Source organism: Pezoporus flaviventris, unplaced genomic scaffold (assembly GCF_033815535.1).
Source record: "Pezoporus flaviventris isolate CSIRO_AGI_PZ_B2104156 unplaced genomic scaffold, CSIRO_AGI_Pfla_v1 ptg000015l, whole genome shotgun sequence".
Classification (NCBI taxonomy): Eukaryota; Metazoa; Chordata; class Aves; order Psittaciformes; family Psittacidae; genus Pezoporus; species Pezoporus flaviventris.
In genome coordinates, this window is record NW_026892563.1 from 20,360,822 (window position 1) to 20,374,633 (window position 13,812).

Genomic DNA, 13,812 nt, shown 5'->3' on the forward strand with positions numbered 1-13,812 from the left:
GTGTCCTGTCCTTTTAAATGTTTCAGTTACCTAGATTAGATCGCCCAGCCCCATGGTTAACTAGAGCTAAATGAGGCATTGTTGTGGTTTAAACTCAGCCAGACAGCTTGTTCACTCACTAACCCCCCAGCTTCTTGCCCTCCCCCTACTCCCGAAGGAAGAGGAGAATCAAAAAGAATGCAACTCCCAGTTGAGATAAGAACAGTTTAGTAACTAAGGTATAACACAAACCACTACTGCTACCACCAATGATAACAATGATAAAGGAAATAACAAGGGAAGAGAATACACCTCATCACCAGCCGACAGATAACTCGGATAACTCGCCCTCCCCAACCTGACCAAGCACTGACCGATACCTCCTCCAACCCTGCAGTCTCCCAGCCCTTCCGGGTCACTCCCAGTTACATCCTGGACATGACGTGCTGTGGTATGGAATACCTCTTTGGCTAGCTTGGGTCAGGTGTCCTGTCACTGCTTCCTCCCGGTTCCCCTCCTCCCTGGCAGAGCATGAGGCTCACAAAGTCCTTGGCCAAACCAAAACATCCTTGTTATCAGCTCTGTTCCCAAGCCGAAAGTCAAAACACTGCACTGCACCAGCTACCAAGAAGGAGAAAAATGACTGCTACTGCTGAACGTATGACAGGCATCAGAGAGAGGGCGAGGGAAATCAAATGCATTTGGTATTTTACAATGACAAATGGCAATGAAAACAACTTTTTTTAAAAAAAAGAACTGTTACAAAGGACTGCATAATTAAATGAGTGATGAACTAGTAAAAAGTTCTGGTATCATTTCAGCCCATTTGCCATGGTGGCATTCACTTCTTTAGAGCATAAACACAGCTGCAGAAGGTCAACTCATCACCCACAATTGTAGCACAGCTGACCAAGACTGCCTTTCCACTTCATAGTTTATGTATTTTTCTTCAACTAGATCATGACTTCTCAGCGCTTGCATCTGTTACACAGTAAGATGGTTCATGAAGTTGTATCTTGTTTTTAATAGAGCTGGATTAAAGAGAAGGGGCTCCAAATAATTTATTAATTAAGCAATGCAATCAAATAACTTCTCCCTTCCAAAGTGCCCTTCAGTTATAAGAAAGTCTGCTGTTCTGGGTGACACAGCAAAGGGAAACAAGATAAAACAGTATAGTTCAGCTGTGTTGCAATCAACATCACTATTAAACACATCCCCTGCACCAAGAGTCTGGCAATTTATAGCTTTTATTGCAAAGGACTGAATAGTTAAGTGCTTTTCGTGTGCACGTTCATTACTGTGAGTGGAGGAATGGCAACACTTTATTCCTGACTCATAAGGCACACTCACAGGAGCAGAAGTGGAATTGAAGCTTGGGTTGGGGTGCGTGTAAGAAAGAGCTTGTGCTTTCTGCCAGCCTTGGCTCTCTCTGCTTGGGCCAGGGCCACTGATTCCACTGACACTCAAATGGGCTTCAGATGTGAGACAAAGATTGTTTTTTTCAACCAGGATGTCTCAGGTGTCCAGTTTGACAGGTTGGGTGGGAGGTGTCCAGTGCCCAGCATTGCAGCTGAGGACAACCTCACACCAGTTTAAGAGCCAAATTTCTCCAGCTTCCTCCTAGGTTCAGGAGGCCACATGCTGTAGTCTGGGGTTTTTACATTTTCAGTGTTGTAAGATAAATGGCTTTAGCTGAGTAGATGAAATCTGTATCTTTAAGTATTTCAGAGATGTGGTGAAAGGCATGTGTCTGAATGACCGAAATGTGTCTTCCTTAATCATGCTTGGTTTCATGGCTTTCGATGCTGAGTGATCTTCCAGTTCTTGGGTAAGGCTGAAGTCTCTTTGTTGGGAGACTGAGGCAAATGAAAACAACTTAGTGTGCAGTTCTTTGCCATTTCAGGCATCATGAGGTAGGGAAAACTCTTTCCAGCCTTTCACCTTCAAAGAGCTTTGCACTGGGACCCAATCTTCAGACTTCACCAAGTTAGAAAATAACTGGAAGTTATAAGAGGCAAACTGGTACACTAGGGAATTACCTTCCAGTCAGACTAGATATAAAACTGTGGTATCTATGCTGGGTAAGCACTGTAAATGGTACTACTAGAAAATCTGCAGTAGCTGTTCTCCTGTGGCACTGTTAAAATCATAGATACTATTATTTACTGCTTGAAATTGTATTAACAGTAAATAGGAAAAAAAAATCACTAGTATGTGATAGGGTACTTAACCTGCTGCATCCCACTTTCTTTAGTCCAATAGCCATTTTAAAAAGAGATGTTGGTGTTTTTCAAATAACTATTTTGCCACTGATTGTAGTATATGTTGTTTCATAGCTCAGAAAGGTTGGTTGCTATTAAAAAGCTGCTTCTGTTCGAGCATTCAGAGTAAAGAGATGATCCTATATTTCTGGTATGGAAAAATCCTGAAATTGTCTAGAGCTGATACACACTTTAGCAGCCGATGCTTGCATTTCAGAGCCAGCAGTTGCCCGAGTATTTTCAGAAGTGTAATTTTAGTGTAAGGACATTGACTTAGAGCATAAAAGCCCCAGAGTTATGTATATGAACAACACTGATTTGCCAGGTACTAGCAAAGCTGGCATCTCACTTTCTGAAATGCAGCTCCATGTAGCTTGTAATGTGGCAACTGGATTCCTTTGTTTGTAGTTTCGCAGTAGCTTTCATTCAAATCAACATCTCAAAGCAATGTATGTTTCAGTAAAGTCTGTCAGACCTTGTACAGAAAAACAAGTAAGAGCTTTGCTTTTATCATTGCCACATCACAAGTTGCAAAATAATGTGATTTGTTTAATGCTGTAGGATAGATGATATGGTCTAGATGTTGGGGGAAAATGTTACCCAAAATATCTTAACCCACTAACTAGGTTAGGGAACAGAGAGGAAAATATTCCTAATGAAATTTGGAAAGGCAGCTTCAGAATAATAGCTCAAAGTCCTCAGCAAACCCTCTACCATAATGTCTATCTTCTGCTCATCAGCTGGCTATGAAATTGCTTTGCTTCAACAGCCTGATGTTATTCTGGACCTCATAAACCTAGAAAAGCTTTTCATCTCATGCAATTGCAAACATGCCTACCAACCACTATTTGGAGCAAAGATCAAATCCTGTCTGATATGGTCATGACTGCTTAGTCCTCAAGGCAAAGAGGGTATAATTAGGTGAAAAGTTTTCCCTAGCAAAGGTCACAAAATACAGCAAACTGATCTCCCACCCCACACCCCCTAAACCAGAGGTGACTCCCTAGGACATGTCCAGGCTGCAACAGGAGTGTAAATAAGCATTCAGCCATAGCCCTCATTTTGCATGAACATTTGCATTTTGCCCCATTTTACATAAACAGGGTGTACAGTTGTAACATGTGGAGGCAAAGACCAGACCAGGAGATTGCCACCTCTCCTAGCAGCGCCTGCCTGATAGCTCTTCCATGGCAGCATCAAACCTTGATGTTTTCCTAGTAAAGCAGCAGCTACCAACATGCATTCATGCTTGATATTCCCCCTCAGAACACAAAACAACCAATATTGACAAAAGGGGAGTCAAAACATAGTTATCAGGTTCACAACAACCTATGCTTGTGCTATGAACATGGTGTTTTAATAAACGCTTGTGCTCCTGAAGCCTGGGGCAGAATGATTACTGCTGGAGATGAAAGCAGCATTGTTTGGACTCGCAGATCTATTTTATGGTACTCAGTATAAGAGGTTCTTGTGCAAAAGAGATTTAATGCTGGGCGGTAGAAGTACAGCTTTCATATAGTACCTTTGCTTGTAAGCTGCCTAGATGTGCTTTCAGTGTGGTAAAGGGTAGTCCTTTGTCATAGTGCAGCCTATGGCCATAAGCTAATGAGATCCCAGATGCCTGGACCATATTTAAATTTAAGCATCTCAAATCTAAGTTGAACCTCTGAAAATCTGTGGTCTTTAATATACTGTATTTTGCACAAGAATGCTGCAAAACTAGTTAGAGTTTCTATCAGCTCATGATTCTTTCCTGATATTCCATTTGAAAAATACTATTTTCTCCAATATTAGTTGCACTCAACAATAATATATTTTCTTACAAGCATGAGGAGGAGCTGCTTGTTTCAGTATAGTGGAAACAACTGGAGCTAAGGGAAACGGTCTTGGGACGGGTCTTGTTCAACATCTTTGTTGGTGACATGGACAGTGGAATTTAGGGCGCCCTCAGCAAATTTGCTGATGACACCAAGCTGTGTGGTTTGCTTGATACGCTGGAGGGAAGGAATGCCATCCAGAGGGACCTTGACACACTTGTGAGGTGGGCTGATGCCAACCTCATGAAGTTTAACCATGCCAAGTACAAGGTCCTACACCTGCGTCAGAGCAATCCCAGGCACAGCTACAGGTTGGGCAGAGAAGAGATTCAGAGCAGCCCTGCGGTGAAGGGCTTGGGGGTGTTGGTCGATGAGAAACTTAACATGAGGTGGCTGCAGTGTCTGCTCACAGCCCAGAAAGCCAACCGTATCCTGGGCTGCATCGAGTGTGACCAGCAGGTCGAAGGAGGTGATCCTGCCCCTCTACTCTGCTCTCGTGAGACCTCACCTGGAGTCTTGTGTGCAGTTCTGGTGTCCTCAACATAAAAAGGACATGGAACTGTTGGAACAAGTCCAGAGGAGGGCCACGAGGATGATCAGGGGACTGGAGCACCTCCTGTATGAAGACAGGCTGAGAAAGTTGGGGCTGTTCAGCCTGGAGAAGAGAAGGCTGCATGGAGAATTCATAGCAGCCTTCCAGTATCTGAAGGGGGCCTACAAGCATACTGGAGAGAGCTTCTTCACTAGGGACTGTAGTGATAGGACAAGGGGTAATGGGTTAAAACTTAAATAGGGGAAGTTTAGATTGATATAAGGACGAAATTCTTTCCTGTAAGGGTGGTGAGGCACTGGAATGGGTTGCCCAGGGAAGTTGTGAATGCTCCATCCCTGGTGGTGTTCAAGGACAGGTTGGACAGAGCCTTGGGTGGCATGGTTTAGTGTTAGGTATCCCTGTCTATGGCAGGGGGGTTGGAACTTGATGATCTTAAGGTCCTTTCCATGCCTAACTATTCTATGATTCTAAGAGGAAAGTCATATGGTAGAGATTATAATCAGGCAAGCTGAAAGCAGTGGCCATTTTAATTGTGCACCAATATATTTTTCAGTATAACTAAAACAATATGCCTGTCTTCCCCCAAGAAATTTAAGTATATATTGCCAATTCGTAAGATTTTTTGTGTACAAAACTGGGGACAAAATTAGGGATAAGAAAAAACCCTGAAATTCAATTATTTGTATTAAACATTTTTCTGTCAAGCAACACATGTTAAAGGGGAATCCTCTCCATTTTTTCATCCTAATTTAAAACAAATGCCTTAAAAAAAAAAAGAAAAATAGAAGCTTTAAAACAATTCACTTCTGTTTTTCTTAGTCTGTTCTCTTCAATTTTCTGACAGCCGGACTAGCAATAAAAATGGATGCTGCAATACCAAGAAAGGGTGATGCTCAAAGACATATGCTGAAGGCCCAGCTAAGCACAAAGAAGTGGGTCACTCTGCAACATCTGGCAGATGGGCAGTGGGTAAGTGTGACATCACCAAGGCACCATTTATATTAGAAATGGCTTCAGAGTTGCACATGTATCAACCACATCCTACTACAGTCTGTACTGCTTATGTTTCTCACACATATGATCCACTTTTGCCTACCAAGAGCTTTGAATAATTGGCTTAAATAGCAAAACTGTCAAGTTCTCTTTAAACTGAATTACAAATCTGGCCTTGTCTGTAGCTACTTTAATAAAAGAAAGATGTCCTGTGAGTGCAGCTCTGATTCAACAGGGTGCTTAAGTGCATGCGTATACCCATGGTGATTTAGGACAGCACTGGTTAAACCTGAGAGAGACAGAAGAAAAGTTTAACTTGAATCTTAATCTTGAATTAACTCCAGAGGCCAGACTTTGATTACAAGTTTTTCATAGAGGTAAAACTCTGTGAGGGAAGGGAATGAAAGAGTAAGGAAGGAAAAGACAGGGAATTGTTAATTGTGGAAATTTTTGAAATGTATGTTGAAAATTAGATTTCACAGTCAGGCCTGGGCAGATTTAAAAGTGAATTAAATGCAATGTAATGTCCATCTCCTTTTTCCCTCCCAGTGAACCAATACACACATCTGGGGATATGCTAAAGAAATGAAGGCCAATGTTTCCCATTCCTCATTATTTTCTTGCTGGAACAAGTGTAGAGCACAACACGGAAGCACTAGAGGGACTCAGCGGCCTTTGATGAATAATAATAAAATAAAAAAAAGATTAAAAATACCCCTCTGCACATGTTTCCTCTTGATTATTTTAATTTATAGTTTTATTTATTTGCACTTTTAAAGGAATTATAGTTGATTTAAGAGAGGAGAGCCCCAGAGTGACATCTGAATTCAGGTCCAGCTGGAGCAGATCCAAAGGGACACTAAACAGCTGCCTGGCAGACAAGAAGGTCAGAGGCATTAAAGAATATAAATGTTAAAATCCTGCATAAAATAATCCTGAATCTCATATAAGCTAGCAAAAGCCAGGCCATTCAGAGCTAATTCTTCCATTTGCATAGGGACAAAAATCTGTGTAAGCCTGTTTTCCGAAGCTCAGTCTGAAGTAATGGATATTACCCACATAAGGACACTGGCTTTGGTGAGGCTAAGTCATAGACTTACAACTTTATTCCAGGTTTTAAATTAGATTCCTGTGGGTCTGACTTTAAAAATCAGTAGATTGATATTATTTAAGTCTGTGCCACAGATGTTCTCAGCACTGCACGGACAGCTTCAACTGCAAGGAATGAATGAGAGAGCTTCTGCCTTTCGGGTGTAATGCAGAGAAGGAGGAGGCAGAGACTGACATTGTCCTGCTGCAGACACCCCCAGTGCTGGGAGGGCAGAGGGGGGCTTTACAGCTGGACTCTCCTACTGGGAAATGGGCTCTCTCGAGTTTTGGAATGAAGGTTCATGGACAACACTGACAGAATATTTGTTGGGAATTTGGCAGGTATGTGAGTGCTTGAAACAGTCTCTGGGCTGCTTACAGCAGTATGGAATTTTCACTTTCTAGTGGTGAGAGGGACTTGAAGGAGAAGATAAGGATATTGGCAACATCAACTAGTTGAAAGTAAGCTAGTGACATTGTCTTTGTGCAAAGCAGCCTTTCTCGCCAGGTTCCCCTTCCCAAGCTGCAGGTTTTGGCATTTCCCTAGGGCTCCAGGCCTGCTGCTGAGCCACACACTTATTGAAACCCACTCCACCATGGGGCCAAGCAAAATCATACACAGCCCACAGCCAGGTTGAACTGATCTGAGTTCAGAGCTACCGAAATAACTTGCGTGTTTTCTTGTATCATTGATTTCACACATCACTGGTTTCTCTCTAGGCATGTGTTCTTATTAGTAGCATGCAAATTATTTGTTCAAAGAGCAAAATATAAAGCTACTGTTTGCATACCACATTTCCTAAAGATGCTAGGAGAGAGTTTCCCATCAGAAATAGTTGATCTGATGACTGCAAACTACCTAGTGTGGAGCAACAAATCTTGTAAAGATGAATAGGGCATAACTTCCAAGAACAGAGAAAGCAGGTCCCAAGCATTTAGCTCAGTTTTGCAGTGGCAATATGCAAAGGACCTTGTTAAATCAGGAGGGGACAAGTCTCCAGCAGAGACTTGATTCAGTGACCTGGCCTGAAGAGGAACACTGTGTCAGAGGACAGAAAATGCAACTGCATCATGTTACTGTACTTACTGTCCAGGGGTGTCCAGCTGTCTGTTCTGGGGAAGAATCGCTTTTCTTTTTGATGTCAGTGACAATGGAGGGTCCTAGGACAGAACTGGGCAGAAGACCGAGGTTTGACCTGGTGTCATCCAGACAGCCCCCTCTGCACCCCTGAAAACCTTGCCTGTTGTGGAGGGGTGCTGGGAGCAATGTAGTGGAAAACAAGAACACGATGGATTTTTTCAGTGCCAGGAAAATGGATCCTACAATTTGAATTTGATTTCAGTTGGATGCCAGGAAAGTGCTTCAACAAATGGAAATAATTTGCTTCTCAAGACCTGAACTACTAAAAGATAAGTGTTTGGCATATACATTTTTGTGACTCCAGAGGAGGATTATTAACTTGCAGGCATGCTGCTTAGCTGCTTTTTGCCACAATTCACATGGCCGTGGGTTTTTCCATCTACCTGATTATCTGACATCCTGAATGTCAAGTGACCTAAATCTACTTCATGTTGTCCTTCAGTGGAGCCTACTGTATATTGTAGCCAGCCAGCTCTCTTCTTGCTTCGGGTCTGCCTACGCGTCTGACTAGTGAGAGCTTGTTTGCTTTTGCTAGGGTTGTTTGACAGACTCACGCAAGACCTGCCTAAGTAAGGCTTGCTCTTAAAAGCATTGCTGGCATAGTAGTGTCATTAAGAACATGAAAAAGAAAAACACAACCTAATTTGTTATAGCTGTAACAGCAAAAAATCCTAATGAAAATGCATTTATACTGGCCCAAGTCCTTTATTCTATTCTGAGAACTGATCTAAGCTACACCAACAAGGAAATTTCATTCCGTGATCTAAATTAGGTTTGCACTTTCACTTGTACAGAAATAGCTCCACTGGTTAAAGCCATGTTGGCAAATCCAGTTACATACAGGCAAGCATGAAATAGCTTTCTCTCTCACGTGCTTTAGGAATTCAGTCTCGCTCTTCCCATTGGTTTTCATGTTGGGTGGGAGGAAAAGGGAGGCGATAACTCTGTTCTCTCTACTGCCTCTCCTTGCTGCTCAAAGATGCAGGAGATCACAAGGCCAGCTTGTCTCCCTCATTTCAAATTAGTGTGGTGGGGCTATGAAGAAAATTGGGTGTCACACATCTTCTTTTACATGTCCCCACGCCCCTGCTAATTGCCCACTACCTTTAAATATTTAGACCATCAGAAACTTGAGGAGAGATTTCATGAATAGTTAGGGTTGGAAAGGACCTTAATATCATCAAGTTCCAACCCCCCTGCCATGGGCAGGGACACATCACACTAAACCATGTCACCCAACGCTCTGTTCAACCCGGCCTTGAACACCACCAGGGATGGAGCATTCACAGCTTTCCTGGGCAACCCATTCCAGTGCCTCACCACCCTCACAGTAAAGAACTTCTTCCTTATATCCAATCTAAACTTCCCCTGTTTAAGTTTGAACCCGTTACCCCTTGTCCTATCACTACAGTCCCTATTTCACAATATTTCAGGAATTGGGTACCATGAGATTTGCTAATGCCTCCACCAAAACCATCTTAATGAACATAACAAATAGGCACTAGGAGAGTTAAAATTTCACCTCACTTGCCATTTCGGATAGCTGAAGGTAATAAAACCCACTCCATATGCTTCTCAGCAGGGGCTGTGATAGAAAAGCTGACAAACTCTCAGAAGATAAAGCACAGTCAGCAACACTTTAAAATCTGAGAATGGCAGCACTATTTTTGGAACCAATAGATGTTATTTTTAAACAATTTAATATTACAATCCTTTGAAATCCAAATATGTAGGCAGTGTCATGCAGAAGCAACAGTTACCACAGTCTTGTTTCAGCTTAAATTTAACATCAAATAGTCATTACAGGCGAGTTCCCTAGCAATAAGATGTCTGCACATTACAGATGTACGACTTCTTCAAAGAACTGCCAGATTATGGGATTACTCTAAGGAAACTTTTGCAATGGCGTTTGATTCCTTCCTGATGAAGTGATTTTCCACAACACTTTGCTTTTATACCATATTGACAGATGAAGAGAGAGTAGGGAATGAAATGCATTTGCTAGTGCTACGTAGTAACAATAAATGCAAACCTCAGTGTTTTGATTAAAGAGTTCAGCCCTATGGATATGCTTATAACAGTAGAGCCACATGAAGTCAATGCAATTCCCTTTATAAGCAGAGGAAGATCAGTCTGTTCCTTTTAGCAAAGTCACAGAAGGGAGGTTTGGACCCAGAACTCTAAAAATCACAATTACAACTGGAAGCACTTATTAAGTAGAGTTTGGAATATTCCAGACTCCCCAGTCTGTGCAAACTGTGCAGAGAGCAAGGATGGCACACCACAGAGAAAAAGCAGGAAAATGCAGCGCTATACCGCTTTCCTCCATCACAGGCAAATGAAGGCAAGTGGCTAGGTAGACTCCGCTACAAGAGAGCTGTTCAGGTAGGCTTCCTCCATGCCAGAGACACGACCATCTTCACTGACAAGGTTCTCCATATCACCTGAGGGTGGGAAGTCCTTGGACAGAGAAGAAGATCCAACAATTTCAGACTTCTCATCCTACCAAAGGAAGAGAAACAATGGCAACAAGGAGCAGCATTTGGCCCATTTATTAACTTTAACAGTATTTGCTATCATTTAATCATTAGCTATTTCAGCTGAGCAGGACCACAGATTCAGATAAGGCTTTTGACTCGGAAAGTCTTCTTATGGGTAGCTTTCAGCAAGAAAGACACAGGTGAGAGTGGTGGTCTCCAAAGAAAGAGTTCTTAGCACTGACATTTTCTTTGCAGTCAGTATGGGTCAGAGCTTTTTTTTGCTCCTGTTTCACAAACCCAAGGGCTGTTTCCAAGGTAATGACATGGAATGACCATGTCTTTCTCCCCAGCCAGCCAGGAAAGCCAAGCACAGGACTGAGGTGCCCCAAGCTAGGAGTTCACCTTCACCTTTCCTGCTCTGTTCATACTGATTAGTTTAACATGGCCCAGCTGGCAGATGCAAGAAATACCTCTTGGAAGAAAAGATTGAGTGGGACATGTTGGTTGCAGCCTTTGAATTAGCTGCAACTGGTTGAATGTGGGGCAGTGGCTTTGTGCTACAGTGCTGCAATAATAGAGGTAATTACAGGCCAATGCTTGCTGTAAGGGATGGAGGTTAAGATGTATTGTGATGCAGTCTTTAATTACTAAATTTCCTGCCTTTCTGGTACTTATCTTTACAGCCTGTATGCTCTTTTATGTGTGTAATAAGTGGTGAAATGATGCTGTTGGCAAGTTTAAGATCAAGAGGTACGGAATTATCTTAAGTGGCTTTATCAGAAATAACTATTTTTGAGAGCAGGAAGCTTTCTTTTTTTGTTTGAAATATAAATATTGTGCAATGGTGTATATGTTGCAAATGTTAGAAAGAAATTCTGAAAAGCTGTTAGCAGGTGCTGTAAAAATTAATGAGTGGCCTATTTGTTATGGCTGGAGTAGAATAAAGGTAATTAATCCCTTATTGTTTATATTAGTCTATAACTTTTTTCATCTTAATAGTTGCGCAAATAAGCGTTCTATTTTTATAGGTTTTTTTTAGTTTTAAATTGGATAGGATTATTTGTTATTTGCCAAAGGCTGAGTAGGTCTTTCAAATGTGATGGGGTCTACATTAACAAACGTCCATGTGTTATTCAAGCACAACAGCAGAGCCTAAATTCCTGTCTCTGCATGTTGTACAATAAGCAGCCATAGTATCGGGACCATATGGTCTTCTCTTTCTCCTCCATTCTCTTTCTGCATTGAAAAGCTTGCTTTCTTTGTACCTTTTTTGTTTTCTCCCACCCATGAAATGTGTATTTTTCTTGGGCACACAGAATGCTAAAATAAAAGGAGAGAGAGCAAGTTAATGCTTGCGATAGCTGTTTTGAAGCAAAATTCAAACGCTCTGTTGAAATTAAGGATGAGTTTCACTTCAAAATCAATGTGATGCCCTCAGTCCCTGGAACACCCTAGGAGAAGTAAGCTTATTTTTTAACCCTCCTTCTTCACCACCACGTGCAATAAATGGTCAGACAGGCTTCCCCAGCCCTCTCCCTTGCTCAGCAGGTGACAGAGGGACTCAGAGATGAGGTTGGCAGGGCACTCACTGGGGTTTGTGGGTTCTGCTGGTCACAGGTCCCTTAATGCCCAGCCCAGGCAGGGATGGATGCCATGCCTGTGGGTGCTGGTATCCCAGAGGAACCTCTGCAGCCACACTGGCCCGTTCTCCCCTTCCCTCCCCTTGCCTCAGAGGCCTCTGCTGGTTTGCAGATCCTTTGATCTGAGGTGAGGGCTGGCACACTAACCTGTTGGGCTGGGGTCAGGCTCCCTTTTCACCCCCTGAGTGCCTTCTGCTTTCCTTTTGTCTGCTGTGAGGTAATTTATCTCTGCCCTTATCTTGGCTTCCTCTAGATGAAGAGGGTAGACCAGCTGGTTTGCTATTAACTCTGTAGATTCAGGAAGAACAATGTCAACCAAGTAAACAGAGGTGTGAATGACACAAAGGCAACCCAAATGGCAATACTTGCCCCTGGATAATCTCACCATCATCCAGGCTAGTGTGGATCTCCATTTGCAAGCAGATGCAGATGCAGATGCACTTTATCTGATAGACTCATAGAACAGTTTGGGTTGGAATGGACCTTAAAGATCATCTGGTTCCAACACCTTTGCCATGGGCAGGGACACCTTCCACTTAGATCGGGCCTGTCCAGCCTGGCCTTGAACACTGCCAGCAGTGGAGCATCCACAGCTTCTCTGGGCAACCTGTGTCAGTGTCTCACTACTCTCATAGTGAAGAATTTCTTCCTAACGTCTAATCTAAATCTCTCCTCTTTCGGCTTGAAGCCATTCCCCCTTGTCCTGTTTCTACATGCCCTTGTAAAATGCTCCTGTCCAGTTTTCTTGTAGGCCCTCTTTTGGTACTGGAACACTGCTATAAGGTCTCCACCTGAGAGGAGGCTCCCGTTCTTTACACAAGCCCTGAAGGGAGGTGTGGAATAGAAGATTCTTTTGGGTAGAGACTGTAGTGACAGGACAAGGGGCAACAAGTTAAAACTTAAACAGGGGAAGTTTTGGTTGGATATAAGAAGGAAATTCTTTCCTGTTAGGGTGGTGGGGTACTGGAATGGGTTGCCCAGGGAGGTTGTGAATGTTCCATCCCTGGTGGTGTTCAAGGCCAGGTTGGACGAGGCCTTTGGTGATATGGTTTAGTGTGAGGTGTCCCTGCCCATGGCATGGGGGGGTTGGAACTAGATGATCTTAAGGTCCTTTCCAACCCTAACGATTCTATGATTCTATGATTCTATGATTATAGGACAGACTAGGCCTTTATGTGCTGGTTTTATGTCCGAGTCGTTGACATTATTTTAGTTTCTTACTAACAGAACCTCCTATGAGGAGAAAAGCCTTGTTTACTGTGAATATACTTTGCTTTTTCACTCTGCATTTTGCACTATCCAGATGGCTACTGGTCATCACATCTCAGACCTCTTGCAGATACATCTTTACGCCTCCAGTCATCTGCCACGCGGCATGTATAGTAAGTTCATTTAAAATTGTTACATGATATTGCCATGTCTCATGTTACCTCTGCCAACCTGTATATTGCTGTAGTGACATACCCACCATGGCTCTGAGCGGTGTGCTGAGCACAATGACAACTTGCATGACTGTCATAAAATAAATGCTCCAGTTCATCGACTCCAGCCTAAGCAGTGTTGGCAGATCTTGTTGCCCTTAGATCAAATGGCAAGGACAGGTCTTTGGGGTGCGGGAAGTCCCTTCCTGTGATGGTACGGCACTTAGCACCATCCCACAGCTGGGACATTCATGCTTTAGCAAAGTGCAATCACCCATGAACATAAAAATGAAGGTAAAATGTTTGTTGTTGCTGAGCACCCATTATGGCTGCCCCATGCTATGTACAGCTAAGATGAATTAAACTCAAAGCTAATTGAAATAGGAGCAAATCAGACTTGATAGCTCATATATAGGGTCTTAATTACTCTGGAAAGAC

At 42.8% G+C, this 13,812-nt stretch overlaps 1 long non-coding RNA gene across 1 annotated transcript in view; it reads left to right on the forward strand.

Moving 5' to 3' along the window:
* Positions 1-10,512: 10,512 nt before the first annotated feature.
* Positions 10,513-13,812, forward strand: part of LOC133269159 (uncharacterized) — an 86,098-nt gene continuing 82,798 nt past the window's right edge. Inside the window, exon 1 of the long non-coding RNA XR_009743339.1 lies at positions 10,513-10,892. This is a non-coding gene — a long non-coding RNA (uncharacterized LOC133269159). The remainder of the gene's footprint in view (positions 10,893-13,812) is intronic.